Genomic DNA, 15,111 nt, shown 5'->3' on the forward strand with positions numbered 1-15,111 from the left:
CAATGAAGCACTGTCACTGCTCCTTCTCTTCACTAACAGCTTTGACACTTGTCTGACTGGGAGAAAAATAGTTCAGGACAATATAAACAAGTGATTTTTTTTTTCCCCTTGACCTAGGCAAGTTTTCTACTGGCTCAGCAGGCTGAATTAAGCAGCTGAGATGGAGCAGAGGAGTATTAGTGCTGGCATGAGGAGAAGGCTGTCATCTACTCTGACAGCCACTTGAATGCCTTCATTACAGAAAACAAGGAAATTGGATTCAGCAGGTTTTTGACCATATGACTTAAAATCAGACACCAGCTTCTCTTCTCTATTGCCAACTGCTGTTGAACTGTGTTACACTAAGATCAGTAAAAATTCCAAACCCAAAACTCCTTCCTGTGTAATCCAAAATTATTCAGATGGTGCCAGAGGAAACACCTAGAGGCAGCAGACTGCAGTAACGGGATGAACCAATAAAACTCAACAACTCAGCTGGCAATGTATGCATTAGTGGCATACTGCTCCAAATGACTGCCAGAAATCAGCAGCTGCTTCATCACTATGCCAGTCACTACACACCCTAAAATCATCCAATAATTCCTTGCAGACCCTCATCAGCTGAGATAACAACTGGTCAGTAGACAATTTTAATGAAGCATTAATTTTGTCACTACAAACTCAGCCTGTATTCGGTTTAGGCAATGCAGTTATTTGAAGACCATTTTCCAGACAACTCACTATTAATCAAGGCAGGTTTAACTTCTTAACTTCACCTTAGCAAAGCATTAACTATGCAAGGATTACAACAGGGAAATGGCTCATCTCTTGGAAGTTTATCATGTCTTTCAAAGACACACAGAGCTCACAAGTGTCTTTGGCATTCTTCCAATCCTTTTTTCAATTAAATAATTGAAGATAAAAATGTGTTACATTCCTACACACTTTCTCCTCCAGAGCTTCATCATCCATCATGCCTCAAACTCCTTGCTCTCAAATTGCTCAGTAGGTAGTACAGCCACATTTCTGTAGCAGAAGATTTCATTAACTCAGTCTTTGTGATTGACACACAGCAAACAATTCAACTGATCTATTTAGAATATAAACCTATGGACATACTGGGTATACATTTCTGGAAATACCTGGATATATGTTTATTTTTTGATTTATAATCCTTGAAAGTATACAGTTTCTTGTTGCCCTATCACTTACAACTTGCTATCTTTCTTTAGTGTCAGTGAACTCATGAGGCCAATGCTGATAGAGTTCAATATTCTTTAGAAACAATGAACTTTCCTCATACACTTTTTTTACAAGTTGCAAAAAATTGTAAGGCAGTCTATGAAACCTTGCTGACAGTAACTATAGAAATAATGAAAAAGATACAAAGATAATCCCTTGGCTCACAGTACAGTGTCTCTGTCACTTCCCCCTTACAGTCTCTACAATTCACGCTGACTCTGCTCATTAAACTGGCAGAAAACATCCATATTTCAATTTTCTGCCTATTTTGCCTCACAGAAACAGGAAAGTATAAGCAGCAAGAACAAATGACAAAAACACACATCTTCTTGAGGACTCAAAAAAACACAGCAGAAAGAGAGATTTAAATGTGTGCTTGTTAGAGGTTTTTTTGTTTTAAGAAGTAGTATACTCTTTTATGCCCATGATCTATCTCCAATAGTAATTTAGTTTCTACAGTGTTGGCAGTCATTGAGATAGCACTATGTTAGCAAAAACCATGAAAAATCACCTTCAGTAGCTGGGGGGAAGGGAGAAGTATTCCTTTTTTTTCCCCCATACTAATTTTAGCAGGTCATATCCCTTCTTAACAGCTTGTTACAGAAAGTTGACAATATGGGCATCTAGCTTTGGTTGAAAGATGGCAAAGGCTGTGGGTCACTATAAAAAAATTGACTGACCAGAGCTTTTGCTTGTATTGTAAACACTATAAATTTTTGTCTTCTTCCAAAAACAAAAACCTAGTAGCCATTGACCATGAAGGTACAGCAAAGCACATTTGCCTGTGCAGAAAAGCACAGCTTCAGTGAAGAATTAAAATACTTGCTTGAGATTGATCCTAGACACTAATATCCTGAATAAAGAAATACTATTAATTACATTATGAATTCATAAAACCCCAGTTTATAAGTCAGTTTAAATACATTTAAATGTTTTTAAGCATGCAGAATATAAACATCTGGAAAATGTCTTTTATTTATTGACTTGAAAGTTAAACTCAGAAGAGGGCATGAAAATAAAAATACCTAAATGAACTTGCCAAAATTTAGTAAGAGAAGTTAGGTCTTCCCTGGTTTGAATGCTGTCTGGAATTCAAATCACTTCTAGAAATTTTTACTACAAACTACACAGCAACCTCACCTTTAGACAGCTCAGCCTTTTTCAGTCACTTCTGCTTGAACAAGAATATATAGAGTAAAAATATTATAAAAGGCCAGTAACAGTTCAAAGACAGCTGTAAGAAGCTTGGTCTAGATCAGAAACAAAGCAGACTTTGCAAACAGAAGAGAAACATGAATTGCAAAGGTAGCCAGCCCAGACATGCTTGCACAGCCAAATCACCTCAATCAAGTCAAACAAATTTACTTTAAAAAGCAAAATGCATTTACATCATTTCCGAAGGAAAGGAGATTTATGCAATTAAAGTGGGCAGGCCTAGAACTCCAGTTTTCAAAAGTAAAAGATTAAAAAAACAAATCCTAAATTAGGAATTGAAGACAAATTTCTTTACTGCTACTTAGCTACTTTGTAGCATCCCAGCTGAGGAAAAGGCTGCTACGTGGCTTGACAAATTACCAAGAATTAGAATCCAAAAGAGGAGACAGGCACCAGAAATGAGGCTTTAATAACTAACAATGCAGCATTGGCTCAACAATGCATTTGGGGTCAGGGTTTTTTTATGCTTGTGTGTGCATCTGCACAAATGAATAAACACAAGGATACTGATATTTAATACAAACAAAAATCCCAAGACTAGCTAAAACAGTCCCAAACTGACTACCTCTGTTTCCAGCAACCAATCCTTCGAGTCAATAGCCACCCTGCTGCTTCTAAGATCTCACAAATTCATCAAATGAGCCCAAAGAAATTAATCCTTTACGAAGAATAACAGAATATTTAAGACATGGGCAGAAACTGATCATGCCAGCTTACATTACAGAAGTACTGAGTATAGCAAACCAAGATTTTCTACTATCATTAGCAAAGATCAAGGGAGAACACTTCTGATTTTTTGTCTCAGTAAGATGGAACTCAAACTAAACCGTGCCAACTAAAACACAGATCACAGACTGACAAGTGTACTGCACTTAAATGAAGGGTCACAACAAGCAGTACTGAAATCTCCTGGATCCAGGAGTATTTACAACAGGAGAAAGTGGAAAATACTGCTTTTTCTTCTCTTTCCCATCAGAGAACAGCCTTTCAACACCTGCAACTGTGCAACAACGCAAGTAAATTCCTTGACACAAGTTTCAGTTCTCTGCTTCTTGACTATATGATTTTGAACACAACAAATATAATGGAAAACTGACTTAACTAGTGCAGTCTGCAATACACAGCAGAAATAACAAGGGAATTCCAAATACACTGCTCAGCATGCAAACTTGAAAAATTATGATGTTATTAGGTAAGAATTATCAAACCCAAGAGTTTACCTAATATAATAACATGGCATACATTGAAGTGGGCACTGCTTTGTTCTCTAGATTAAGTCTGCTAGAATATCTACTTTAATAATAGTCCTAAAGATACCATATCCCCAGTCAACACAATTTAAACACCAAGACTCAAAATGTCAACAAAGACTGTAACTTCAGCTAAAAATTAAGTTTCTACTACAGATCAAGTTTCTTCTCTTCTGGTTTATCACAATACTCATGGTACTCACAAAAGGCTAACAGATAAAAAAAAAATGCAGGAAGGCGTAAAGCAAATTTCTGATCTACTCCAACTATTCTTAGCTTTCAGGATATAGCATTCTAAAAGCACACTGCACACATTTTATAGAAGTTGATGTTTTACACAACACTATAATTGTACTTTTATTTTCTTTAGAAGTAGCATTTCCTAAATATATATATATATATATAAATAAAACCAAAGTTTGCTATCAGTCTGAAGAAATTGCTTGAACACATCGAGGTGAGGGGACACAGATGGCGAGTGGCTGGTTACACAGTCAGGCACCAGGACACAGGAGCCACCTTGCTGTTCTGCCAACAACCTATCACTCTCAGCACACTCCCTAGTTTGTACCCAACTGTATGAGAGAGGAAGAGAGAGAGAATTATTATTATATTCAGAGAGAATTATGGAACAACAGTAAAACCCATCTCAGAATGTTCTGAAGTTCTACCTGCTGCCATGCCTTTTCACTGGCCCTAAAATCAGGAGCCAGACACAGGTAATAAAAACCCTTTACAAGGATCCTTATGGTGCATAACACACTGGATGAAAAGCACCAAACATACATAACACAAGGCAGATACCATTTTTTTAAGTTTAGCATATTAGCATAACTGACAAAAAACCTCAATTAGAGACATCAGTGATGAGGTGATTCCTCCCTGGTTCTACCCCTCCCTGAAAGTCTCCCCCTAGGATAATAACTTTGCTCATGAAAATGTGTTTCAGTCTGACCATTCTCATCCGCAGTTCCCAGAGAATCTAAACTTGGACCCCAGGGCTTGGAGCCACCAGGGAATTTCTTGTGTCTTTCTGTCTAATGGAGAAGGTAAAATGCTAGCTACAAATACAGTAATAGCCTACAGAGATACAAATATATATGTAAAGAATATAGAAAATATATAAAAGCAAACAAAAGCAAAAACCAATTCAGTAGATTAACCTATGCCCCAAAATAAAATACCTGTCTCTAGTCTTAGCACTTATTATAATGCTCACAGTCCCTAAAGCCCTAGAATCCTTTTCAAAATCTTCCTGAACTCTTGCTCTCACTTATATTCTAGAGCTTATCTAAAGAGAAATCAAACTATTTCACCTCTTTATCCATTTTTCCTAAAAAAGTCCTTGCTCTTTTAAGAATGCACGTGTTTCCATTTGGTTTTGCCAGCAATTTGCATTCAGTAGAGATCAATGCAAACTCAGCCAGTTCATACTGAAAGCCAGCACAAGACAAGCTGTGGTACTCTGAGCACCTGTGCTGAAGCAAATCCATACACTTTGCTGAAAAAGTTGCCAAGTACTTTGCACATTTTTGAGGTGGGAAAGGAGAAACATCTATGGATGGCATTAAAAAACCTCATGAAAATACACTTGCTTTTGAACTACAGGTTTGTAGGTTTTTTTCCGTTCGTATGCTAGAGATGATCAAAGTATTAAAAAAAAAAAACCAAAACAACAAAGAAAATTTAACTTCTAGAAAAACATCATTGCAATACAAGAGACTAAACAGCTTGGCTGGTTTCCCCATACCAGTAACCAGAGGAGGATATCTATGGAGCTGTATTATTGCAGGGCAGGCAGAATTACCTTCCACAGACCAGACACCTTGTGTTTGCCAACACTGAAAAGATACTTGTTTTTATAGCCTTGCATGAATTTCACTACAAATCAATTGTTTCAACTGTCTTGTAAACTTCTGGCATACCCAACAGACCGACACACCATGTCTTTCAGTTACACACAGTGTAAATGAGTATCACATTTTGTGTTCAGCCTGGAGGATACAGAAATCCTTCACCAACAGGACAAACAAGCAATCAATCAACATTCCCCTCTTCTACTTTCTTCATTACTCTTTGTGATGTTTGTTATCCCTTCACTGCTATATCCTTCACCTTGTAAAAAGTCCCAGTCAATTTTCAATCTATGCATCTCTTAGCCTAATACAACCCTTCTGAAGTAGAAGAGAGATAAAAAGAAAATACCTAAACTGCATTTAATAGTAAATATACCAACTGACAACAGGTTTATACATAATGATATATCGATGCCATTTCCTTCTCAATTAATTGTTACTTCTTGTATTAATCATTTTGTGACTGCCAAGTACTGGCCTGCCACTTTCACAGAACTGTATCATCAAGATGCTTTGAAGAACAGCAGTAGCTAATTCAGGGTCAACATTTCTGAATAAATATATACATATTTGTTAACCCTACCAATTAATAAAGTAACAATCCAACTATTAAATACTTTAAAAAAACCACCTTCCAGCTAAAAACTGTTAGTAGCATCTTCAAAGCTCACAGACCATAATTTGGAGATAGAAAATAAGACACTCTTAAGAGAATAGGTATGAAATGAATTTCAGTTAGCATCTGTATGAACTTGCTAAAACAAGCACTACCCCCACCTACGGAACATACACATGCAGTCAGCATTTCAACAGAGCATCCAGAGTGGCTTACTTGAAGTAAACACATAAAACACAGGAAAACAGGCAAACTGAGTGTCTGCAAAGTTAACTGCTTTGATTACCACGTTTAAGGAAAGAAAATCAAAGACAATCTTCCAGCCTACACACTTTCACCCCTCGAGCCCACCACATAACTTGAAGACCAAAATCTTATAATCAAAAATATTCGAAGATGATCTGAAGGGCCAAACACCCTCCGGACTATTAGCAGTTAGCTGAGATTTATTATTCACTTTGAGAGTCACTTTTATTAAATACTAATTTCTGGTTTAGCATAATGCACACAAAAATTTATTTTTTTTTTTCCTGGTCAGATATAACTCTCATTTTCCACTCATGCAGGCTATTTGCATATTACCTAACAAAACCCAAAAAGTCCTATACAAAAATATACGTCTGTTTAACCCTTCACTTTTCAACGGATATTCACACAGCACACGGTCTGCCTTAATCACGCTGCCTTCATTTACCCTGCAAAAGGATGGAAAGGAAGCAAAGACAGGCAGGACATCCTTATATCGCCTTTAACACCATCAGTGCCCAGTTTAAACTCCCTTACTCCCCGCCGCCGCTTTCCCGGGCGCGGAGCCCGCGGGCGGCCCCGGCGCGGTGCCCGGGGTGCCGCTCACAGACAAAGCCGAGCGGGCCCGCAGCACAGCGCGGCCCAGCCCAGCGGGCCCGCCGTGCCGGGGGAGCGGCCCGGGCCGAGCCGGGGCCCGGCCGCCGCGGCGGAGGCGGAGCGGCAGTGCCCGGGCCCCGGGAGGGAGGGACGGGCGGACCGCCGCCATCCCACCCCGCTGGCGGCGGCGCCGGGGCCGCGGGAGCTGCGGCCGGCGGGCGCGACACACCCGCGCTCGGCCGCCATGCAGCTCCCGGCGCGCCATCTCCTACCTGCTCGGACCGGACCCAGCCCGGCGCTTCCCCCTACTACAGGCCGCGTCTCATTGTGCTCCCGCCGCCGCCATTTCCCCGCCGCCGCCGCCGCCTCAGTCCCCGCAGCTGTCAGGTCCCTCCATTCACCTGGGCCCGGGACGGCCTCCCCCTCCCTCCCTTGCCCCTGCGCTACGGCCGGCGCTACGCAAACGGAGCGCCGCCCCCGCTCCTCCCGCCCGTACCAACGGGGGCCGCCCAGCGCCCGCGGCGCAACCCCGTTCCGAGAATTCCGCCCTGCGCAGTCCGCACGCTCCGCGTCCCGCACGCTATGAGAGGCAGCAGGCGATTGGCGGCCGCAGCCGGGTAAAAGGTGAAAGGTTCGCGAGGCGGCCAATAGGAGGGCGGGATACAGCGACGGCCGGGGAGCCTGCGGGCGCTCACGTGCGTGCGCGCTCCCGCCCCTCCCCCAGCGGAGCGCTCGCCGTGCCCCGCGGGCGGGCGGGTCTCGCGCGCTGGGGCGGGGGGCGCGCGGCGGCGCTGAGGCGAGGGCAGCGCCCGCCATCTTGGGAGGGGGCCGAGGCCCGGCTTTCGGTGCCTGTGCTGCCGAGGCAGGCTGGCCATGGAGACACAGATCTGAGGGAAGGGGGTTGTTCTGTCGCACGGCAAACACTAAGGGAAAAGGTGATCTCTTTTGGCAGTGTGGATAAAGAGCAGCGCTGAGCTGTCTCATGACCGTGTAACAAAATCCCGCCTTTTCACACATAGGTGGCCATTACCATCAAAAATCACCTTCCTGCCACAGGCAGGTGAGGAGCCTTCAGTCCTTGCTGGTACAGGCCCCAGAAGGTGGAAGAGGAAAGGAGAGCTGGAGGTGGTTGGGTTATGTGGGCTCCCAGGGTGGCATCTCCTGTCACTGCATGAGGGAGATTGTGGCCTGGCTGGACCACTGCTCTCATCCTGCATCTCGGCAACACTCTGCTGATCTAGTAGATGTTACTACTAAATACTTTTTAAAGTGCCCTGAAATATCTGGGATTAAACAGTTGACATTTTTGGCCACCACCAAAAACAGCCAGAGGTTACATTTGAGTTACATTCGTGATAAGCCAGGGAACCAAGTGAGTCTTGTATGATGGCTTGCATAGGGCCTGCATGGTCATCGGCCTTGGTGCCTAATAAAGAGGATGACCATAAGTGCAATGCCACTTCTGGCCACCACTGCCCTTGTAAGCTGTGTGGAAGGCAGTGTGTTTTCAGTGGAAGATCTGTTGTTGGACATCCAGCTTCCTCCTTCCTCCTGCTCTCTACCAAGGACTTGCTATTGTAACACAACCCTGCCTACAAAATCACTATTAAAAAGTAAAGCTGACCGGAGCCATCCTAAGGTTCATTTAAAACAACCAGAGTAAAATTTAGATTCTAAATGATGTAGAGGCCTGGGATATTATCAAATTAAGTATTTTCTTGGCACAAACCTCTGCTGCTTTTTAGAGCACATCTTCTGCAATGCCTCCCATTATGTTGTTAAATGTTACAGTACTAGGTATTTTTATAAGATTTAAAGGGCATCCTTCTGTTTCCTTTATGGATAGAAGAATAATTATATCCCATGACAAAAGCTGAAGAAGAAGAGCAGCTGTTCAGTCTTATCCAGTGGGAACTGTCAGAGCATATGGGTCTATTTTTCCAATTTTAGCTGAAGTACTGAAGGAAATTGGCATTCTTGATTCATTCTAACATAAAATAGAGCAGAAAGAAACCCTTCTTAGTGCAGGCCATGGTTAAATAATGAATTTTATCCATTTCAAGTAGGTTCAAAGAGAAAGCAACCAGAATACTTAGAAAACAAAACAGACAAATGCCAGGAGAATTCTGGAAGTTATTTTCTTATAAAATTGGGTGTCTTTTTCCACAGCTATTTACTCCTCCAGCCTGCCTGCTGACAGGAATTTTTTATATAAAAGCACAGGATACAATCTGTGCAGTTCCTTACAATCCTTTCCCCACTTCCTTCTCTCCATTCTATGAAACAGATATTTGATGTCATGTATTTGTGTAATCAGACCTAACCTTCAGAGTTTAAGCCCAAATTAAAAATTTACTTTTATTTTGATTTCACAAATTCCTTACAAAGATTTTTAAAATGAGATTAACTCATCAATGTGAGATACAACTGAAAAAATTACACATATTTCAAACTGGTTGGAATTTAGAGTTTGGTAAAAAAACACACAGCCAGCCATAAAAACAAAGCAAACAGGCTGTGGGATGAAAAGGACATACTGACTAACTATTAAAATCTGGAAATGAATGGTAACAATGTACCAGTAACAGCCTTTCCTGTATCTTTGGTACTACAAATACTGATATTTACTTTGTGGGGTAAGAGTTGTTAGACAACATGAAAATAGAGATATTTATCTCAGTAGCAGATAGAGAATGGAGGCTTTTGTCTTTTTTCTATTGACTAAGATTAAAAAAATACTCTGTTTGGGTTAGAAAAGAGAGAAACTGGCATTAAAAATCACTTTGTCACAACGAATTGTCTTTGCTCTTGCTGCAGAACTCTCTAATCACACTGGTGGAAAGCAGGTGTTCTGGCTCCTTGTCACAGGTTCTGAAATGGACTCAGAAGAGATTCCTGGCTGTGAGACAATGGTGACCTGTGCTGTTCCTGCTCCTGGTACCAGCCACGATGTCACTGGCTCAGCAGCACTTTGAGACAAGCTGGCACTTACCGAGGAAATACCTGCCCAGGTGTTGCATGCTAGTTTCTGGCCAGGAAAGGATGGGTCTATTCTGCACTCCACTTGGGAAATTTTTCCTTGAGTCTTTCCTCTTAGGAAGCTCCTAATCTGGATACCAAGTTTTCCAGCTGTGAAATCACTGCAGGAAAGATTAGTTGCAAACATTTTAAACCACGGTGCTAATAATAACACCTGCAATGTATTATGGGAAAAAGAGAAGGAAGCTGGAAGAAAGAAAGAACCCTATTTGAACAAATTCCATTTCTAAAACTGAAGCTTAGACTTTAACAAGGTGTTAGGTTGCATGAATCTTTGTCTCACCCTAAAATGCATTTTAAAAAATTTAAAAACTAGCATACTTTCCCACTTCAGTCACCCAGAGGATAATTCCGAGGATATTTTCCATAGTGCAAGAGAAATTTCAGTGATTTTTTTTTTATTTTTTATTTTTTTTACCTCTTTAAATTGCTGACATGAGGATATGAGCTGATGTACTTTAGAAACCGACCCCCCTCTCTTCTAGCAACATTTCCCAGGAAAAGTTCCCTGCTTTTTCCTTGGATTTCTCCAGACTGATGACCTCCTCCATCATCTTCTACTTACAGTCTCTAGAGAGTCTCTATCATAGTGACACATCACTAAAGAAACTAAACAAATTTAAATCACTGGTAAGGAAGAAGGATGGAGAAAAATTAAAGTTCTGTTAGGAAAGAAATCCCTTTTTGACCCCCTATAGCTACCAGTGGATGAAAAGAAAATGGGGAACAAAATTTATGTCAACCACAAGATTTATATTCAACTCTGAGCCTGTAATTGTGTTTCTGGTCTGGAATGTCTCACAGAGAGAGAATATTTTTAAACCAAAATTGGCTTCCAACTCCTTTAGAAATAATTTTTGGCTTATTTTGATGCCATCAAACCTACAAAAGGTTTGGATGCTGTGAATAATTTTCCTATAAATTTAGAAATACATCTAAAGCAGAAAAAGGAGGGAGTCACAAAAGACATTGGTGTGGCTAAAAATATCTGAACATAGGCAGAATGAAGGAAAAGTTCTGCTCAGGTTTACTGATGGTATCAGCCCTTGAAGAGCTGAGCACTGCACTGTTTCCTTTCACGTTTGGGCCAGTAGGGAATCCAATGAGGAAGGGGGAAAGGCTCTTCCTTTCTACCTTTGCTAAAAATGGGTGCAAGTCTTCCCTTTTTCCAGTCACCTGGAACTTTACCTGATGGGTTTTTTTTTACTGAAAGAGGGGAACAATTTCAAAATTAACTGCAATGGCACAGTGCAAAAGATCTGTCATACAACAGTTAATAGAAGTTCCTAATGGCCTTGAGATATACCCTTGTTAATGCTCATTTATGCCTGAAAACCAAGAAATACCACTTTACAATGTATAAATCTATATTTATGTAGATTCCTGATAACATATAGAAAATACATATCAGCAGAGTGAGAAATTGTTCTCCAGGGTACAGAGCAACCATAAAAAAGAAATATAAAAATAATCAATTTGAAGTATTTACAGCAGATGGAGCTGTGCATTTTGCTTTGATCATATGTTATATGATATTCCAAGATAAGGTTTAGTTTGCCAAGGACTGTGGTAAGCCAGTGGTACTGTGTCACCAAGGAATGGAGGTAGTCACAGAAGGCATCTCATAAATTGCTGCAATTAGCTCTCCTGGAAATAATCCTTATAACATCAGTAGAAAAGTAGAAATAGCAGCTCAAGAAAAGATTACCACTGTATATTGGTGTCTTAATGGAGATCACAGCTCGAGTCAAAGACTTTGCTATATCTACTCACCAGTTTGAAGGCTCTCCTGCTCCTGCTGGCTTTTCTTTACCAACCAGGTAAAATGAGCCCTGAAGAGAGAATGAAGGTTTTTGACACTACCAACAAGAGTGTGTGTGATGGCCACAGGTTGTCCCAGGGAGCTCTGGGCTCCTGCACAGCCCAAGTGCATACTCAGTGTGTACACAGGTCTAGGGCTCCTCATCTGAAATGAACCCTGTGCTCGTCTTTGTTGCTGCCAAGATCCTGGCAGTTTCCAACACTGCATGTACTTCATCTTCAAGCTACAAAAACTGTGATTACACAGCAAGGATAAGGGAGATTATTTTTGAGTTTCTGTCAGACTTTTATGCCAAAGTAGTTAAAAGAAAATCAGTCCCATGGTTCCTGACTTACTATGTTGGAATTCGAACTGAAATTTGGATCTCATACCACTATAAAAATTTATTCTGCTTCCACACACTGAAATTACCCACCTTGCTTGAACTTCACATCCTCCCCTCCCCAGTGCATTTGCAAATTCCTAACCACAGAACCCAATTAAAGAAACAAAAAACAGACAAAAAAAAACAACCAACAAACCAAAAAACAAACACAACAGCCCCCCCCCCGCCAACAAACAAAACACGAAGCAAGGATATTTAGAGATTTTAAAGTTTTGGTAATGAAAAGTGGTAGATGCTCTATCCCTGGACAGATTTGGTCAGACTGTAAAGGTATCTGAGCAACGTGATTTGGTGGAGGTGCTCATGGCAGAGCAGTTAGACTGCATAATATTTAAAGATCTCTTCCAGCCCAAACCATTCTATGATTCTGGAAATCTGCAATGCTAACAGCACTGGACCCAAATATCCCAAATTCTCAACAGCACCATGAATAATCTCTTGCTATGTATGCTTATGTATGTAGGAGGGTGGTCAATAGGCAGGTATAGCTACTCAGGAGTGGTTAGAAACACTTAGAAAGCATGTGGGATGATTTGATTTTGTAGAACGATTAGAGTGATATTTACAAGTTCTAAAGCATGATACCTATGAAGCTTTTAGAGAAGAATCATTCCTAGATCTTTCCCATATGCTATTTCCTTTCTCTGTGTTTATCAAATTTAGAAGTATTTCTCAGGACACACATCATGAAGCTGATTCTGAATTGTATTGCAGCTCTTTTGTACTCTTTTTTTTCTTCATATACTGCAAAGGGAATTAAAATGTAAGGGGAAATACATAGTAAATAAGAATTGGTACTGCAGCTAGTAATTTACTAATTCCTAAGTTTTAACATGTATATAGAAATAGTCCAGATAAACAAATTGTAAGAACAGTAAATAATTAAGCACAACTGTTTTTGTAAGCTTTCCCATGGCTTCCCTTTATAATGCCAATTTCTATGCATTAATAAATTAGTAATTCTTCCCCTTTATAAAAATTTAAAACCCATTTGTTTGTTGACCAGAAAAAACTTTAGATTCTTCCTCCAAAATGAAAAGTCACTTTTTGCATAAGTGGGAAAAATGCACTTTCTGAGTTTGCAGTCTTACTGAGGTCTTCTCTCCTAAAAAGTGCATTTGGTTTCTGGGCAGGAAAATTTGTAAATAGATAAAAATAATATATATAATAGATACAATATACTATAATAACAATTAATAAATTAAACAATTAGAATCCACAAGGACAAACCCACAGGTAACAGATTAGATATAGGAAGCCTGTCCATTTATTTCAAAATTGAAGATTCTGTAAAATAAATTGGAGCTATTCACTAGTAAATACTATTTTTATTACAGCGTAACAGTTTCTGAAAACATTTTGTTTACCAGCTGTACAGAAGAATTGAGTTCTTTCTCACAAAAATTAGCTTTGATCAACTAGTGCAAACATCCAGTACAAGCCCCTGACTGAGTGTTCAGAAGAAACATATTTGAAAGTAAATGAAAATGCATTTCCTTCAGTATTATCTGGATATCACTCAAATCTTCCCAGCATTTTTCTTGTTTTAAAAAATCATTATTCCTCACCACTTGCCAAAGAGAAGTATGTATATTAAATATTACATTCCTTACTTAGAAATTATTTATTTAGGATGAAGTTCCTCATTAACTGTTTAGTCATCTAGCACTTTACATTTTAAACTAGAGAACTTTAGCAAGAAAGGTAAACAAGTTCATTGAGCTTTTTACACAGCAGTATACAATAGCACAAGCTGGTACGCCTACTAAAATGTTTTGTTCAAGACAAAAGTACTAGTTAAATTTTTTATTACAGTAAAAATACTTCTGTGACTTGTGTAACTTACTTGGCATTAAAATGTGACTGCATTGTTTCTCTTATGAACTCAGTAGCATATACATTGAAAGTTACTTGATTCACATCAGACCAGTCATTTTGAAATTAGAGTGATTTTCTGTTACAGTCTTAATAATGGCCATTGACCAGGGACCCACCCCCTGTACAAACTGGTCCTTGAACACAGAAAATCTGTTCTGTGAATCAAAGAGATTCCAGAAAGGCCCAGTGAAAATAATGAAACTATTTGGGGAATAAGATATTACCTGGCCTTTACATAGCAGCAATGACCAGGAACTAGCCTTTCTTGGAATGGTTAGTTTTAGTTATTCCTTACTAAGGTAAAATAATTTTTAGTTGGTCCTTCTAACCTTATCATGAAAAAAAAAATGTATTAATCACTCAGGGGCCAATTTTATGTTCCAGAGACATAAACGTAGACATTTTTCCCACTCTGGGGAGAAAATAACATGGGTCTCATTTTCCAGTATCAGCAGTAGCAGCTGCTTGGAAAGAAATTGTCAAAAGTGCCACTGAGGTGAAAGGAGGTTTTCCATGTCTTACATTTAGTGGAGGAAAGACATACTTTGATGTTCCACAATTTCAGTTAAGATAACCCTGAAATGATTATGACACTTGAAAAAATAAGGATTAATTTTTCACCCTTTGTGAGCTCTGGAGTTGTATGAAAAAATGGACAGAGCAAGCCAGTTACTCCACAGAGAACACGACTTTTCCATATCATTTAATATGCATGTATCCCATCCTCCTGCATGAGTGGCTTCATGATCTTGGGCTGTTATGGATGAGGACAAGCCGTACTGTGTGTCCTGTTTATATACAAACCTGGAACATGAACAATGGTAAGTTGGGCAGCTCTAAATTAGTGGTGTGCCAGGAGAAGTTATTTGCCTGACAAAAACCTGCACAATGCAGAAATACAAAGGATTTAGTGGTTTTTGCCTCCATTCAGATCTGTTACCTCTAAGCTCAATGGAAACAGCAGGCAGCCTATTGCCAGTCTGAGC

The 15,111-nt window shown here is 40.0% G+C and overlaps 1 protein-coding gene across 1 annotated transcript in view; it reads right to left on the reverse strand.

Moving 5' to 3' along the window:
- Positions 1-7,595, reverse strand: part of DICER1 (dicer 1, ribonuclease III) — a 62,475-nt gene extending 54,880 nt beyond the window's left edge. The window contains 1 exon segment of the mRNA XM_079309074.1: positions 7,498-7,595. The gene's annotated coding sequence lies outside the window, so the exon portion shown is untranslated.
- Positions 7,596-15,111: the final 7,516 nt, after the last annotated feature.

The sequence above is a fragment of the Erithacus rubecula genome (genome assembly GCF_903797595.1).
Source record: "Erithacus rubecula genome assembly, chromosome: 6".
Lineage (NCBI taxonomy): Eukaryota > Metazoa > Chordata > Aves > Passeriformes > Muscicapidae > Erithacus > Erithacus rubecula.